This window comes from Saccopteryx leptura, chromosome 1 (assembly GCF_036850995.1).
Source record: "Saccopteryx leptura isolate mSacLep1 chromosome 1, mSacLep1_pri_phased_curated, whole genome shotgun sequence".
Classification (NCBI taxonomy): Eukaryota; Metazoa; Chordata; class Mammalia; order Chiroptera; family Emballonuridae; genus Saccopteryx; species Saccopteryx leptura.
Genome location: NC_089503.1, coordinates 43,150,424 through 43,168,705, shown reverse-complemented (window position 1 = coordinate 43,168,705; position 18,282 = coordinate 43,150,424). Strand labels below are relative to the sequence as shown.

Here is an 18,282-nt window from a genome sequence, read left to right as displayed (position 1 = left end):
TCTATTTTGTATAACCAATCTGATTCCTTCTAACATAATTTTCATTTCTGTTATTCATCTCTGTTCTTTGTTATATAGGGGTAGGCAAAAGTAGGTTGACATTTATTTGTATGGAAGTACAATTAATAAATACAAGAATAAACTTGTATACTCACAATGTATAAAACTACTTTTGCCCACCCCTTTATTTTCTAATTTCTTGTTGAAATTCTTAGTTCTTCTGTTGTGAAGTTTGTTGAGCATCTTTATGACCTTTTTTTAAATTCCTTATCAGGCAAGTTACTTAACTACCTTTCATTAGAGTTTCTCTCCAACATGTTTTCTTTAGGGCATACTCTTCTGTCTCCCTATTTGACTTTCTATGTTTGTTCCTATGACTTAGATGAAATATCTCTTTCCCAGTCTTTAAAAGTGGTATGCTTTTGCAATGGCACACGTACATAGTGCCATTTATAAAGAAAGAGGGCTACTAACCTCAGCTGGGAAGGATATCAAAAATAAAGAAGACCTTCGCCCTGGACAGTTGGCTCAGTGGTAGAGCGTCAGCCTGGAATGCAGGAGTCCCGGGTTCGATTCCCAGCCAGGGCACACAGGAGAAGCGCCCATCTGCTTCTCCACCCCTCCCCCTCTCCTTCCTTTCTGTCTCTCTCTTCCCCTCCCGCAGCCAAGGCTCCATTGGAGCAAAGTTGGCCCGGGCGCTGAGGATGGCTCCATGGCGCTAGAATGGCCCTGGTTGCAACAGAGCAATGCCCCAGATGGGCATAGCATTGCCCCCTGGTAGGCATGCTGGGTGGATTCTGGGCGCATGCGGGAGTCTGTCTGACTGCCTTCCCGTTTCCAGCTTCAGAAAAATAAATAAATAAATAAATTTAAAAAGCAAACAAAAAAATAAAAATAAAGAAGACCTAGAGATGTTTGCTCTGAACATGCCTTTTTTGTACCCTGATTTATCAATGTCACCCCATTAAAATTAATTTTTAAAAAATAGATCAAGGAAAAAAATAAAAATAAATCTTAGCCTTACTAGAAGCTATCAAACTCCTCTCAGCTATAGCAATCATTCACTGTAAAGGACACCGAAAAGGAGACTCAAAGGTAGCCCGAGGGAACCAAGCAGTGGATCTGGAGGCCCGGACAGTAGCCACAAAACCAGTGGGGCCACTCCAAGTTTTAGTAACTTTGCCTCTGCCTGAGTTGCCTAACACCCCTCACTGCTCTCAGGAGGAAACTACCTTAGCTAAAGAGAAAAAAGCTACCCAAAGTGCCGATACTTGATCTTTTCATCAGTGCCAGATGAAAGAATCTTGATCCCAGAGACATTAGGGCGGACAATAACCCTCCAAATACACCAAGCATCCTACCTCAGAACGTCCAAAATGACTGAATTGCTCCAATCCAGGTATTTCAAACCGCACCTGGACCAGATACTATGTAGCATTATAGGACGTTGCCAGGCCTGCGCACCAGTGAATGCGAAACAAGGTAGAGAACCCCATTAGGAGTTAGAGAAAAGGGAACTATGCCAGGGGAACATTGGGAAGTTGATTTTACTGAAATAAAGCCACCCCATGCAGGGTACAGTTATCTCCTAGTCTGCATAGACACTTTCTCCGGGTGGGTGCAAGCCTTCCCCACTAGGTCAGAGACTGCTACCACAGTACTTAGGAAATTACTCATGAAATAATTCCATGATATGGCCTCCCCACAACCATGGGTTCTGATAATGGTCCAGCATTTATTGCTAAAATATCTCAGGACTTAGCTAAAACTTTAAATATTAAGTGGAAATTACACTGTGCATATAGGCCCCAAAGTTCAGGGTAGGCAGAGTGTATAAATTGAACCTTAAAAGAAACTCTAACCAAATTTGTTCTTGAAACCGGTAAAAAGTGGCCCACTTTACTCCCCTTAGCCCTCCTTAGGGCAAGGTGTACCCCTTATAAAAAAGAATTATGCCTTTTAAATAATGTTTGGAAGACCCCCTCCATTACTACCAAAACTCAGAGAAGAAATAAAAGCTGAATTCAGTAATCACTCCTTCCTTAAGTACTGTAAGACCAGGAGCCACCATCATGGCCACTCACATGCAGGTTCGCATTAGATTCGGACAGATGGTAATGAAACAATGGAGCCAAGAACTGGTGGGCCATTTCCTTTAATCCTAGCTTGCACACTGCGGGCAAGTAAAAACAGACACTGGGCTCCAAAACCCACTCATTCAGTGCTCACAAAGCTACTGACTTATCCAAGTTTCCTAGAATCAAAGGTTTCTAGCTCACCAGACTTATTCACCTCTGTTCCCCATCTCCTTTTCTCTGCACAAACATGCTTCTCCTTTAGCACTCCACCATCTTGACTGCTTCTCCTGGCCTCCTCCACGTGGCCTTTCTCTGCTCTCCTTTCTGCTCTCTCCTCTAATGCTAATCTCAGGAACTAAGAGAGTAAGCTCCCCGTCTGCCCCATTTTATAGTGCAGAAATCAAAACCTTTAATCCAATATACAAAATAGGGAAGTCTCTAAAACAAAGTCACTTATGTGAGGCATGATGGGATTGCACCACCCCACATCAAAAACGGTGGGAAAGGCTTAATCCCAAAACCAAGCCCCAGACTACAAGCATCTTGCCTGCCCACAGCCCGCCCCCAACACACATTAATATCACCTGGGTGACAGGCTTCCATGTGGGCAGCGCCATCTTTAACAAAGTGAGCATAATATATTTTATCTGCCCAACGTCTGTCAATTCAGTATCACTGTTTTCATTATCCCAAATAACCCTCCCCGATGTAATACCTTCCTGGAAATATGCAACTCTTGAAATACCCTCTACAGAGTATTTCTGGAGAAAAACACCTAATGCACAAACCAGTATTACTAAAAATTTATAGTAACTGACCTCAACATTGCATGTTTATCTTAGTGTTCTCTCTAGTCAGACTTCTCTCAAGTTTTTGAAACCTCTGTTCTCAAACTTTTCTCCTCTCTTAACATGTCTTTGCCTTCCCTTACGTAAAAAGTAGAGCTTTCTGCCTGACTGGTGGTGGTGCAGTGGATAAAGCATCAACTCGGAATGCTGAGGTCGTTGTTTCAAAACTCCATGATTGCTGGCTCTGAGAACGGGTGCTTGGGATCATTCAAATGATCCCAAAGTTTACTAGTTTGAGCCCAAAGGTCTCTGGCTTGAGCAAGGGGATACTGGCTTGGTCCCAGTCAAGGCACAAGAAGCAATCAATGTACAATAAAGTGAAAGTAGGAGTTTATGCTTCTCATCCTCTCCCTTCCTGTCTCTCTCACTGTCAAAAAAATAATTTTTTTAAAAAGAAAAAAATAGATTTTTATCAGGCAGTAATTCCCTAACTTCCACCTAAATTCAGAACCATACAAAAGTATCTTACTATTCGCATCCCAGCTCTACCACTGTGATCAATAAACTGAGTGATCTTGGGCGTAACTAGGTCTGAATCTCCATTTCCTGGCTGTAAAATAAGCATAGCAATAGCAACCACCCTGGATGGTTATTGTGAGAAATAAAACAGGTAAAAAGCTTAGCACACCAATAGTTAATAAATGCTAGCTACTGTTAATCCTTTGCATCGTGTGAACCTGGTATTTTTGTTTTTCTTTTGAGTCTTCTACATCTCCCTAAATCTTGACCATTTTCTGTCAACATTTGTTCCCTAAAATATTTCATATATTTTTTAAAAAGATTGTCCATAGCCTGACCAGGTGGTGGTGCAGTGGATAGAGTGTTGGCCTGGGATTCTGAGGACCCAGGGTCAAGGCCCTGGGTCCAAAGTTTGCTGTCTTGAAGCCCAAGGTCACTGGCTTGAGCAAGGTGGTAATGGCTCAGTTGGAGTCCCCTCTTCCTGGTCAAAGCACGTATGAGAAGCAATAAATGAACAACTAAAGTGCTGCAACTATGAGTTGATGCTTAGCTCTCTCCCTTTCTGTCTGCCTCTCGCTTAAAAAAAATTTGTTCCTAGATACCATATCCTTCAGCTGTACTACTAATTCCATACTTTCTACACCCAATTTTAATAACTTGTTTCCATTACTGTCTGCTTCCTCACTGCTGTCTTTCCCTCCTCAATCTACTTCAATACGGTTTCACCCAACTTTGATATAACTGCATTGAAAACTACATACTTTCATCAAATCGATTCTCATTTTCCTTAAACAGGTTTTTTTTTTCTCTTTTCACTTTACTCCTTGTTCGACCTGTAAGCAGTACTTGGCATTGTTAACCAGCAGTCTTCAAATGAGTATACACTCCTGGGGTAATGGAGGGTTTGACAGAATCTGTCCCAGCACAGTGGTCCCCTCAGTCTGTGGGGATTATGTCCCAAGACCCCCAGTGGATCCTGAAACTGCTGAGGGTACCAACCCATATATATAATATGTTTTTCCCTGTATATACATACCTATTATAAGATTTCATTTAAAAATTAGGCACAGTAAATGTCACCCCAATAAAATTCAAATAGTAATAATAAATCAGGTACAGTAAGATTAATAATAAAATGGAACTATTATAACAATATACAGTAATTTAAAAATATTGTGCTGTACTTCTTGTAATGATGTGAGATGATACAATGAAGTGAGGTGAATGCTATAGGCATTGTGACAGCATTTGGCTTCTGTTACCTGAACACAAGCACTGTGATGGCAAGACAATTGATCTGGTAACCAAGACAGGAAGTGGCCATCTGGCAAGTGGCATATACACTGTGGATGTGGTGGAGAAGACGGTTCATGTCCAGGTGGGACAGAGTGGGATAGCTTGAGATTTCATCATGCTACTCAGCGCGCAATTTAAAACTTACAAATTGTTTCTGGAATTTTCCATTTAATAGTTTCAGACCATGGTTGACCATGGGAAACTGAAACCACAGAAGGTGAAACTGCAGGTAAGGGGGTGGGGGAGTTACTGTACTTATTCCTAAATGGATCCCCTGAAAATCACCTCCCCTTTCATGGCAGCCTTTTTCCTGCTCTCTGAAAGTGTTCCACAGTTACTTCCAGCAGGGAAAAGCCAAAGGAATACTTCCTGTGTGCTCTGCACAAGGTGTACCCACTGCATTTACCAAACAGTGCCTTCCCTGTTTCCTCCAACACCCAAAACTGTCCCTTTGTCCTCAACGCTGCTTTAAAGACCCTAATTTGCACCACTGAAAAGGGTCCTCTTATTCCATTACCAGCACCAAGATGTTGCCTCCTAAGGCTTCCATATGCAGACATTTTGCCTGCCAATCTTCAAATTATGTGAGGCCATTTTCTATTAGAGATAAGATAGGCATAGTATTGAAACCTGAGGTTCACAGTTAATGTCATGAACATGAAACTTAGCTTTGAGCTTTCCAACAACCAACGCTAAAGGGAAATATACCTATGCCTCTAGCTAAACTGGTAATATGCTTTTTTCCTTTTATAAAGCAGATTATTGGTATTAAGTTCCAAGTGGAACTTACATGTGGGTCCTTCTTGTCTGGAACATTATCCTTAGATCAGTAGTTCTCAACCACAAGGAATTTTGTCCACAAGGGAACATTTGGCAATGTCTGGATATTTCAACTTGTCACAATGGAGGTCGCAACGGATATGTAGTAGGGAGAGATAGGAATGCTGCTACATATCCTACAATGCATGAGAAAGATCTCCACAGCCAAGAGTTATCTGGCCCCAAATGGCAATAGTGTTGATATTAGACCCTACCTTTACACCCAGGTCAAATGGGCTACTGCTTTGGGCCCGTGTGTTAGTGTTGGAGGGCCCTGCATGTCACAAGTACATACTTATCAAAAAGCATGTAGGTACCTCTGTCACTCAGAATCTGCCGCAGAGGACTGGCATAGTACAGCCTATACCTTAAATATTTAACCTTGTGACCAGGAGAATTCTCCAAATCTTTTGCCCTGTGTCCTTGAAACAAAGGTAATTATGTCCAAATTCCATGAATGTTTGTGGGGTGTTCCCACTGCTAATGGCAGAGACAGATGCTGCCTCAGAGTACAGGAGAATTTGAGTGGCAAACGCATTTCAGGGAGAGAGACCTCTCACATGAATATAATGGACTCTTGAATAACGAAATAATTGTTTCTTTTTTAAAGAAATAAAGGATAATCTTCCCAAACTGACAAAATACATGTACCCACAGATTTGAGATCTACAAATCCCAAACTGGACAAAGAAAAAATCAGGTCTAGGCAAATTATAGTAAAAGTGCTGAGAACAAAATAGAAGAAAAATAAGTGTAAGAGTGACCTCAGCATCATGGAGGAGTGAAAAGCCTTTGTTTCTCTTCTTAAATTTACAAGTCAGACAAGTATAACTCAACAAAGGATCCCCTGCTCAACAAACACGCCTGATCTTAGATTCATGCATCACTACATCTAAAGGTGAACCGATTGGAATTAATAAGGGACGTGAGTTGGCAGGATGGACAGGGATGCAGTTCAGTGCCCACCACAGCTCCAAAGAGTGCAGTAGCAAGGGAGGCGTCCTTCACGCTACGGCCTGGATTGTAAGAGAGGCAGAGGTAGTGGTTTCCCGAGAAAATGCATCTCCCTTCCCCCCTCCCAATTGCAGCAGACATGGATAGAGGTGGCTGGGAAGCCTAAGACAACACAGCACTACTGACAGCCATTACTGGAAAGGCGTGCAGAACCTCAGATCTTGACCTTGGTCTCCATAGCCCCACCCCTCCCAGCAGAGCCAGGGAAAGCAAGCTGAGAAGCCCCAGGCAGGGCAGAGGTGCTGAGGACCATTGCTGGCGGGGGAGCAGAGCTGCAAGATCACCAACGTGCTTCCTTTGCCCCACCCAACCTGCCCAATCCAGCTAGAGAAAATTGAGATGCCTTAAACAGTATAGCAGGCCACACAACTGAACTTGCCACTTCTGCCCTGTCCAACCTGGCAGAGTCCAGTAGAGGCAATGGGTACACCCCCCAAAATACAGCAGGGCCAGTGACCATTAGTAAAAACTAGGTAGTGCTCGGAGCTAACCAAACCAGTCTACCACCTGCCACATAGCCCCCCCCCCCAACAGTGTAGTGCCCCATAACTGAGTCGAGGTGGTCACACAGTGACACTCACCACCCCAGTGGGCATGCAGCATTTTCCTTAACCAAAGCAACACTGCTTCACCTTGATCCTAGAGGCACAAATAGTGTGGGTAAGAGAAAACAAAACTTGTACTCTAATACCCTCTACTGGAAAACAAATAAAAGTAACCTACTTATCAGCCTGCTGAATTGTTCAGAACAAAATAGTTTCTAAATTAAAAAATACTACCTCAAATGCTCAGGCAGAGAAATAATCCATCAAATACCATGAACAACCAAGGTAACATGGGAGCACAGAAACAAACAGACAAACACCATGAAAAATCTCCAGAAACAAAAAGCAAAGACATGGAGCATTGTGACTTAAATGACAGAGAACATAAGATTGTAGTTATGGCCTGACCTGTGGTGGCGCAGTAGATAAAGCGTCGACCTGGTAATGCTGAGGTCACCAGTTCAAAACCCTGGGCTTGCCTGGTCAAGGCACATATGGGAGTTGATGCTTCCAGCTCCTCCCCCCCTTTTCTCTCTCTGTCTCTCCTCTCTCTGTCTCTCTGTCTCTCTCTCTCTCTCTCTCTCTCTCCCTCCCTCCCTCACCTCTCTAAAATGAATAAATAAAAATAATTAATAAAAAAAATGGAAGTCATTTAAAAAAAAAAGATTGTAGTTATGAAGAAGCACAATGAGATACCAGAGAACTCAGCCAATGAGCTCGGAGAAAAATAATGAATAAAAGAAGTACTTTTTCAAAGGGGGGATTGAAACTATAAAAAAGAACGAAAAAGAATTTATGGAGCTGAAAATCTCAATAAATGAGGTGAGGAATGCATTAGAATGCTTTAGAAACAAAGCAGATCAAATGGAAGAGGAAAACTGTGAGCTCCACAATAGAAACCTAGAGGCAGTGCCCCCAGCATCCCGGATCTGTCTCTCCCTTCACAGTGTTTGGATGGAACAGACCCAAGGACGCCCCTTTCCCAGCCTCTGGCCACCTTCTAACCTCTTTTCCAATCACCACCTTCGGAACCACCTCAGCCATCCTCAGCCTCCGAGAACAGCCAGCACAGGTTTTTAACCTTAACTCCTTGTTGCCGAACAACCATGAGCTCCCAAATATGTTAGAATTATTCCAATGAGGTGGAAGCTGCCATCAACCAGTTGGTCAAGCTGCATCTGCAGGCCTCCTACACCTACCTCTGTCTGGGCTTCCATTTGCTCCGTGACTCTATGGCTGTGGAAGGCGTGGGCCACTTCTCCGCAAGTTGGGGGAGAAGCATGAGCATACCTATTGTCTCTTAAAGATGCAAAACCAGCCTAACCAGGCAGTGGCGCAGTGGATGGAGCATCAGACTGGGATGTGGAGGACCCAGGTTTGAGATCCCAAGGTTGCCAGCTTGAGCGCAGGCTCATCTGGTTTGAGCAAGGCTCACCAGCTTGAGCCCAAGGTCGCTGGCTCGAGCAAGGGGTCACTCGGTCTGCTGTAGCCCCCCCCCCCCCCGTCAAGGCACATATGAGAAAGCAATCAATGAACAACTAAAGAACCACAACGAAGAATTGATGTTTCTCATCTCTCTCCCTTCCTGTCAGTCTGTCCCTCTCTCTGACTCTCCCTGTCTCTGCCACACACACACACACACACACACGCACGCACGCACGCACACACACAAAGATGCAAAACCAGCACGGTGGCCACGTTCTCTTCCAGGATGTGCTGAAGCCTTCCCAATGGGGTAAAACTCAGGATGCCACGGAAGCTGCCATGGAAGCTGGTGTGGCCATGGAGAAGAACCCGAACAGGCCCCTTTGGATCTGCATGCCCTGGGTCCTACCCGCACAGATCCTCAGTTCTGTGACTTCCTGGAGAATTGCTTTCTGGATGAAGAGGTGAAGCTCATCAAGAAAATGGGCGACCACCTGACCAACCACCACAGGCTGGCCAGCCCCCAGTCTGGGCTGAGCAAGTATTTTTTCAAAAGGCTCATCCTCAAGCCCAGCTAGGAGCCTTTGGAAGCCAGAGGCCTTTAAGGGATCCCCTTGCATTCCCCTGACCTGGCTTTTGCCTGAGTCTCTCCCTAAAACCACTAGGCATTCTTTTAACCCCCTTGGAATCCTCTCCCATGCATTGGACCAAATGGAAACAATAAAGCTTTCTGCAGCAGGTCCTGGCTGGGTGGTTCAGTGGATAGAATGTCATCCCTGCTCGCCAAGATCGTGGGAAAAGCAATCAATGAGTACATAACTAAATGAAACAATAAGTTGATACTTCTCTCTCTCTCTCTCTCTCTCTCTCTCTCTCTCTCTCTTTCTTTCTCTTAAATCACTATGGCTCAGTGGTAGAGCGTCAGCCGGCGTGTGGATGTCCCGGGTTTGATTCCCAGCCAGGGCACACAGGAGAAGCGCCCATCTGCTTCTCCACCCCCCTCTGCTTCCCCCCACTTCTCTCTCTCTCTCTCTCTCTCTCTCTCTCTCTCTCTCTCCCTCTCTCTCTTTCTCTTCTCCTCTCCTCCTGCAGCCATGGCTCTACTGAGCGAGTTGGCCCCAGGTGCTGAGGATGTCTCCATGACCTCTGCCTCAGGCGCTACAAAGAATGGCTCCAGTTGCAGCAACCAAGCAAAGGCCCCAGATGGGCAGAGCATTGCCCCCTAGTGGGTTTGCCAGGTGGATCCTGGTCAGGGTGCATGCAGGAGTCTGTCTCTGTCTCTGCCTCCCCTCCTCTCACTAAAAAAAGAAAAAAGAAAGAAAGAAAAATAGAAGAGCTCTATAAGAACTGACTCCATTAGAAAAAGCAACATAAGGATAATAAGGATACCAGAAGAAGAGAGAGAGAACAGAGAACTTACACAAATAAATAATTGATGAGAACTTTCCAAACCTATGGAAAGAGTTGGACCCTCAAATTGAAGAAGTTAACAGAACAGCTATATATTTCAGTGCAAAAATACCCACAAGACACATTATATTAAACCTGTCAAAAAAAATAATGACAGAATTCTCAAGGCAGCCAGAGGGAAAAAAAAAGACTAATTTACAAAGGAAACCCCATTAGATTATCAGATTTTTCAGCAGAAATCCCACAAGCCAGTAGAAAGTTGAATAAAAAATCAAAATATTGAAAGAGTGAAACCACTAGCCAAGAATAATATATTTAACAAAGCTATCCTTTAGTTATGAAGGAGAAATAAAGGCTTTCCCAGACAAACAAAAGCTGAGGAAATTTACTACCATAAGACCGCATCACAGAAAACGCTAAAAGGAGCTCTTCTACCTTAAACAAAAAGACAAAAGTATACAGAATTTGAGAAAGATGACAGACAGAAGGAGGAAATTGCAACTGTTTCAGTATAGGTATTAGCCTGACCTATGGTGTTGCAGTGGATACAGTGTCGGCCTGGAGCACTGAGGTCACAGGTTTGAAACCCCGAGCTTGCCTGGTTCAAGGCACATGTGGGAGTTGATGCTTCCTGCTCCTCTCCCCCGTCTCTCTCTTTCCTCTCTCTAAAATGAATAAAGTCTTTAAAAGAAATCACCCTTTAAACAGAATAGATATTAAACACTACATTCTAACATAAAGGTTAAAGGGGGGAAGCATTTTGAAAAACTAACTTCGGCATTTTGGAAACAAATATACAGCATTAAAAAAGGGATAATTTTAACAACAATATAAAAGGGGGAAGGAAGAGGACTAAACTTACATGGTTAATAAAAATAAGATGCAATCAGAAGAGAAAGAACAATTGAATGTATGAAACTTTTTTTTTTACATAAATCTAATGGTAACCACACACAAAAAAAATCTAGAGCTGAGACATGTAACTTTAAAAAAAAGAGGAAACAGGAAATAATAATTATAGAAAACCACTAAACAATAATAGCAGACAGAAACACAAGCAAAAAACCCCCCACAACAACAATGCAACCAGGAAACAAGAGATAAAATAACTGTAGTAGTAAATCCTCATGTATCAGTGGTTGCTCTACATGTAAATGGACCAAACTCACCAATTAAAATGCAAAGAATAGTGGGATGGATTTAAAACAAAACCCAACTATATGCTGCCTACAGGAAACCCATCTCAGCTACAAAGACAAACACAGGCTCAATGTGAAGGGATGGAAAATGATACTCCAAGCAAATAGCATCTAGGAAAAGGGGTGTAGCTAAACTGTATCAGACAAAATAGGTATCAAGATAAAAAGAGACAAAGATGAACATTTTATAATGATAAAAGGGACAACTTACCAAAAAGACATAACACAATATATATGCACCAACCTGGGAGCATCAAAATATATAAAGCAATTACTACAGACCTAAAGGGTAAAACTAACAAAAATACAATTATAGTAGGAGACCTAAATACCCCATTAACAGGAATGGATAGCTCAAACAAAAAGAAAGTCAACAAGGAAATATTGTCTTTAAATGACACATTAGATAAAGTGGACATAAATGATATTTAAAGAACTTTCTATCCATGACTAACCTGCAGTGGTGCAGTGGGTAAAGCATCAACCTGGAATGCTGAGGTCGTTGGTTCGAAACCCTGGGCTTGCCTGGTCAAAGCACATATGGGAGTTGATGCTTCTTGCTCTCCCCCCTTCTCCCTCCTCTCTAAAATAAATAAAATAAATAAATCTTTTTTTAAAAAAAGAACTTTCTATCCCAAAACAACAGAATATACATTTTTCTCAAGTGGACATGGAAAACTCTCAAAGATAGACTATGTATTAGACCACAAAATTAGTTTTAGTAAATTTAAAAAGATGGAAATCATGCCAACCACATTTTCTGACCGAAACAGTATAAAACTAGAAATAAACTCCAAGAAGAAAGTTGGGAAAACCAAGAATATGTGAAGATTAAAATACGTGCTACTGAACAACTATAGAGTCAAAGAAAAGATCAAAAGTTCATAGAAACAAATAAAAATATAACATGTCAAAACATTGTAGATGCAGTAAAAGTGGTACTAAAATATTATAGAATTAGCCTGACCAGGCGGTGGAGCAGTGGATAGAGCATCAGACTGGGATGCAGAGGACCTAGGTTTTAGACCCCAAGGTCACCAGTTTGAGCGCAGGCTCATCTGGTTTGAGCAAAAGCCCACCAGCTTGAACCCAATGTCGCTGGCTCCAGCAAGGGGTTACTCGGTCTGCTGAAGGCGCACGGTCAAGGCACATATGAGAAAGCAATCAATGAACAACTAAGGTGTTGCAACACACAATGGAAAACTAATGATTGATGCTTCTCATCTCTCTCCATTCCAGTCTGTCTGTCCCTGTCTATCCCTCTCTCTGACTCACTCCCTGTCTCTGTAAAAAATAAATAAAAATTAAAAAAAGGATTATAGAATTACCAGGCATGCCTCAATAAAAATCTCAAGCAGCCTAACATTAGTGCCTTAAAGAATTAGAAAAAAAACAAATGAAGACCAAAGTCAGTAGAAGGAAATAAAAATTAGAAATTAAATAAATAGAGAACCAAAAGAAAAAAAATAATGAAGCAAAAAAGATGGTTCTTTGTAAAGATAAATAAAATTAATAACTCTAGCTAGACTAAGGAAACGAGAAAAAACTCAAATAAAATCAGAAATAAAAGAGAAGTTACAATGTACACCAAAAATACAAAAAATTATACAAGAATACTATGAAAGGCAATAAACCACCAACATTGATAATCTAGAAGAAATAGTCAAATTCTTAGAAATATATAAACTTCTTTCCCTGGCTGGGTAGCTCAGTTGGTTAGACTAGAGCACTGTCAACAAAGGTTGCCAGTTCAATCCCCAGTTAAGGCACATACAGAAACAGATTGATGTTTATCTCTCTCTCTCTCTCTCTCTCTCTCTCTCTCTCTCTCTTTCTCTCCTTTTCTCTCTCTCTGAAATCAATAAATAAATTTTTTTAAATAAATATATAAACTTTCTATACTAAAATATAAAGATTGCAAAACCTAAATAGACCCAAATATGTAATAAGGAGATTGAAACAGTTATCAAAAATCTTTCCCAAAATAAAAGTCTCCAGGGATCAAATGGCTTTACTGGCTAATTCAGTGGTAGTCAACCTGGTCCCTACCGCCCACTAGTGGGCGTTCCAGCTTTCATGGTGGGCAGTAGCAGAGCAACCAAAATATAAAAAAAAGATAGATTTAACTATAGTAAGTTGTTTTATAAAGATTTATTCTGCCAAACAGTGAAAATCCGACATAAAGTACTTGGTAAGTAATTATTATTATATGCTTTAACTTGCTGTAATTCTGCTTTACAAATTTTATAAAGTACAGTTACTTCCCTACTTTATAAATTACCATTACTGTGGAACCGGTGGGTGGTTAGAAAATTTTTCTACTAACAGAGATACAAAAGTGGGCGGTAGGTATAAAAAGGTTGACTACCTCTGGGCTAATTCTATCAAATAGTCAAAGAAAATTTAATACCTATCTCTCTCAAACTCTTTCCAAAAACTGTAAAGAAAGAATTTTCCTAAATCATTTTACGAGGTCAACATTACCCTGATACCAAAACCAGGCAACAACATACAAAAAAGAAAATTACAGACCCATATTTCTGATAAACATAGATGGAAAAATCCTAAATAAAAAAACTAGCAAATCAAATACACAATATATTGAAAGGATACTACATCATCATGAAATGGGGTTCATTCCAATGACCCAAGGATGGTATGCAAATCAATCAAGGTGATAGAACCACATTAACAAAATAATGACCAGGCAGTGGCACAGTGGATAGAACGTCAGACTGGGACGCAGATGACCCAGGTTCGAAACCTGAGGTCATCGGCTTGAGGGCAGGCTCATCCTCTTGAGTGCGGGGTCTCTGGCTTGAGCATGGGATTGTAGACATGACTCCATGGTCACTGGCTTGAGCCCAAAGGTCGTTGGCTTGAAGCCAAAGGTTGCCAGCTTGAGCAAGGAGTCATTCACTCTGCTGTAGCCTCCCTCCCACCCCCACTCCTCCAGGTCAAGGCATGTATGAGAACATAATCAATTAACAACTTAGGTGCTGCAACGAAGAATTGATGCTTCTCATCTCTCTCCCTTCCTGCCTGTCTGTTTCTATCTGTCCCTCTCTCTGTCTCTCTCTCTGTCTGTCAAAAAAAAAAAAAAAAAAAAAAGGCCCTGGCTTGTTGGATCAGCAGTAGAACATTGGCCCGGCGTGTGGAAGTCCAGGTTCAATTTCCAGTCAGGGCACACAGGAGAAGCGACCATCTGCTTCTCTACCCTTCCCTCTCTCCTTTCTCTCTATCTCTCTCTTCCCCTCCTGCAGCCAAGGCTCCGTTGGAGCAAAGCTGGCCCAGGTGCTGAGGACGGTTCCATGGCCTCCACCTCAAGCGCTAGAATAGCTCCAGCCACAACAGAGCAACGCCCCAGATGGACAGAGCATTGTCCCCTGGTGGGCACGCTGGGTGGATCCCCACTGGGCACATGTGGGAGTCTGACTGCCTCCCCACTTCTAACTTAGGAAAAATTAAAAAAAAAAAAAGCAACCTGACCTGTGGTGGTGCAGTGGATAAAGCATTGGCCAGCAATGCTGAGGTCGCCAGTTTGAAACCCCAGACACAGACAAGAAGCAACTAGTACGAATTGATGCTTCGCACTACTCTCTCCCCACTTTCTCTCTCTATCTCTCTCTCTTTCCTTTAATATATATATGTATATGTATATATATATATATATATGAAGCATATGATCATATCAATAAAAGCAGAACAAGCACTTGAAAAAATACAAGATCCATTTATGTTTAAAACACTCAATAAAATTGGTATAAAGGAAAGTACCTGAACATAATAAAAGCCACATATGAAAAAGTCTAGGCTAATATCATATTCAATGGTGAAAAACAGAAAGCTTCTCCACCACTAATATCAGGAACAAGACAAGGAGCCTACTCTCACCACTTTTGTTCAACATAGAACTAGAAGTTCTAACCAAAGTAATCAGGCAAGGAAAAGATATAAAATTGCGGATACATATTGGGATTGAAGATATAAAACTGTCACAATTTGCATTTGACATGATTTTATATATATTTAAAATAAAATGAAATACATTTTATTTATATATATATATAAAATCCTAAAGAACTCATGAAAAGACTACTAGAAACAAAAAATAGGCCTGGCTGGTGGCTCAGTGGATAGAGCATCAGCCCGGCATATGGATTTCCAAGGTTCGATTCTGGGTCAGGGCACACAGGAGAAGCAATCATCTGATTCTCTTCCTTCCCTCTCCCCCTTCATTCCTTCTTCCTCTCCCATAGCTCAATTGGTTCAAGTGCAGCCCTGGGCACTGAGGATAGCTCAGATAGTCTAAGCGTTGGCTTCAGGTGCTGAGGATAGCTCGGTTGATTCGAGCATAGGCTCCAGATGGTGGTTGCCAGGTGGATCTTGGTTGGGGCATATGCAGAAGTCTACCTCACTATCTCCCCCACTCTCACCTAAAAAAATAAAGAAAAAAATGGGAAAGAAAAGAAAGAAAGAAAGAATAAACAAATTCAGTTAGGTTGCAGGATACAAAATCAATGTACAAAACTCCATTGCATTCCTATATACTAACAACAAAATATCAGAAAAAATAAATAAAAAAGCAATCCCATTGACAATTGTAACAAACAGGGCAAAATACCTAGGAATAAACAAAGGATGAGAAGGACCTGTACAGTGAAAACTACAAGAAATTGAAAACACCAAGAAATGGAAAGATATGGATTGAAAGAATTAACATTATTAAAATGACCATGTTACTTAAAGCAATATACACATTTAAAATCACCATAAAGCCTGGCCTGTAGTGGCGCAGTGGATTAAAAGCATCGACCTGGAATGCTGAGGTCGCAGGTTTGAAACCCTGGGCTTGCCTGGTCAAGGCACATTGGGAGTCTTTCTCCTCTAAAATGAATAAATTAAAATCACCATAAAAATTTCAATGGCATTTTTCACAGAAATAGAAAAAAAAAGCATCAAATTTGTATGGAACCACAAAAGATACTCAATAGCCAAAACAATGCTGAGAAAACAGAACAAAGGAAGAAGTATCAAATGCCTGGACTTCACACTGTCCTACAAAGCTACAGTAATCAAAACAGTATGGTACTGGCAGAAAACCAGACACAAAGACCAATGGAATGGAATTGAGAGCCAAGGGATAAACCCAGAATATATAGTCAACTGATTTTTGACGAAGAAGCCAAAAACATATACTAGAGAAAGAAAAGTCTCTTCAGTAAATGCTGTTGGGAAAACTGGACAGCCACATGCAAAAGAGTAAAACTTGACTACTACCTGACACCACACACAAAAATTAACTCAAAATGGATTAAAAACTTGAATATAAACCTGAAACAATGCAATACATAGAAGAAAACACAAGCACTAAACTTATGAACCTTGGTTTTAGATGGGTCTATGAACTTGACACCAAAGGCTAGGAAGTAAAAGCAAAAATAAGTGAATGGGACTACATCAAACTTAAAAGCTTCCGCACAGCAAAAGAAACCGACAAAACAAAAACGCAACCAATTCAATGTAAGATATTTGCAAACAATACCTTTGATAAGAGGCTAATATCTAAAATATATAAAGAACTCATACAACTCAACAAGAAAATAACAATATGATTTTTTAAATGGGCAGAGGATTTGAATAGATACTTTTCCAAGGAAGATAGACAAATGGCTAACAAATATATTTTTTAAAGGCTCAACTTTACTAGCTATAAAGGAAATACAAATCAAAACTACGAGATACTATCTCACACACTTTAGAATGGCTATTCTCAGTAAAACAAGAAATAACAGGTGTTAGGTTGTGGAAAAATGGAACCCTCAGACACTGCTGATGGAGATGTAAACTGGTGCAGCCACTATGGAAAACAGCATGGCGGTTCTTTAAAAATTAAGAATAGAGCTTCCATATCACCCAGAAATCCCTCTCTGAGTATCTTAAAAATTTTTTGAAAACACTTATTTGTAAAGATATATGTACCCCTATGAGCCTTGAAGCATTATTCAATATAACTAAGACATGGAAACAATCTAAGTATCTTTCAATAGATAAATGAATAAGGAAGATGTGGTACATCTTTATTATACAATGGAATACTACTCAGACATAAAAAAGAAGAAATGTTGCCAATTGTGACACTACAAATGGATCTTATAAGTATTATGCTAAGTGAAATAAGTCAGACAGAATAGGACAAGAATCCTATGATTTCACTCATATGTGGGATATAAAACCACAACAACAAACAAACAAAAAATAAACTCGTAGATACAGACAACAGAATGGTGATTACAGAGAGGAAGGGGAGTGGGAGCAGAATGAAGAGTGTTAAGGGGATCAAATAAAAGGCTATGGAAGGTGACTAGGCTTTAGGTAGTGAGCACACAATAAAATGGACAGATGTATTATAAAGTTGTATATATGAAATTCATATAATCTTATTAACCAATGTGTTCAATAAAAAATTTTTGAGAGAGAGACAGGAAGGGAGAGAGAGAGAAGGAGGGAGGGAGAAAGCGTGAGATGCATCAACTTCTAGTTGCTTCACTTTAGTTGTGCATTGATTGCTTCTCATAAGTGCCTTAACTAGGGATTGGATTTTGGGCTCAAGCTGAACCAGTGATCCGTTGCTCAAGCCTGCAGTCTTGGTGTCTGTGGATAATCCCACACTCAAGCCAGCAAGCTCAAGGTTTCAAACCGTGACCTCAACATTCCAGGTCAATGCTCTATCCACTGCACCACCACCAATCAGCCTACTCCAATAAATTTAATTTTAAAAAGATACTAAGAAAAGAATAGTGAGCTTGAAAAGTTGCTTTTAATCTATTCTATAAAGGCAGAATCTTTTAAAAAATTTCTCACATTATGGCTATACCAATGCTGTATAATAAAAATGATAAAGCGTAAACTTACATCAGGAATCAGATTGATAAAAAAATCAGAAATGTTTTATCGCAATTGAACCATATGTATATAATTTTTGATAATGGCCTATTATTGGTGGGGGGAGGAGTATAAACAAGATAGGTTGTGAAATGATCTGAGAGCAATGAATGAAGAATTGTATAACAATAAATATTTTCTTCAATAGATTAGTGTTTAGAAACATATTTGACATAAAGTGTTGCTGAAAATAAATATGATGTTAGTCAGCTCTATTTTTTATATAGCTCTAAACATAATTTTG

At 40.7% G+C, this 18,282-nt stretch overlaps 1 pseudogene; it reads left to right on the top strand.

The window, feature by feature from the left end:
- Nucleotides 1-8,165: 8,165 nt before the first annotated feature.
- On the top strand, nucleotides 8,166-9,062 carry LOC136387978 (ferritin light chain pseudogene; annotated as a pseudogene).
- Nucleotides 9,063-18,282: the final 9,220 nt, after the last annotated feature.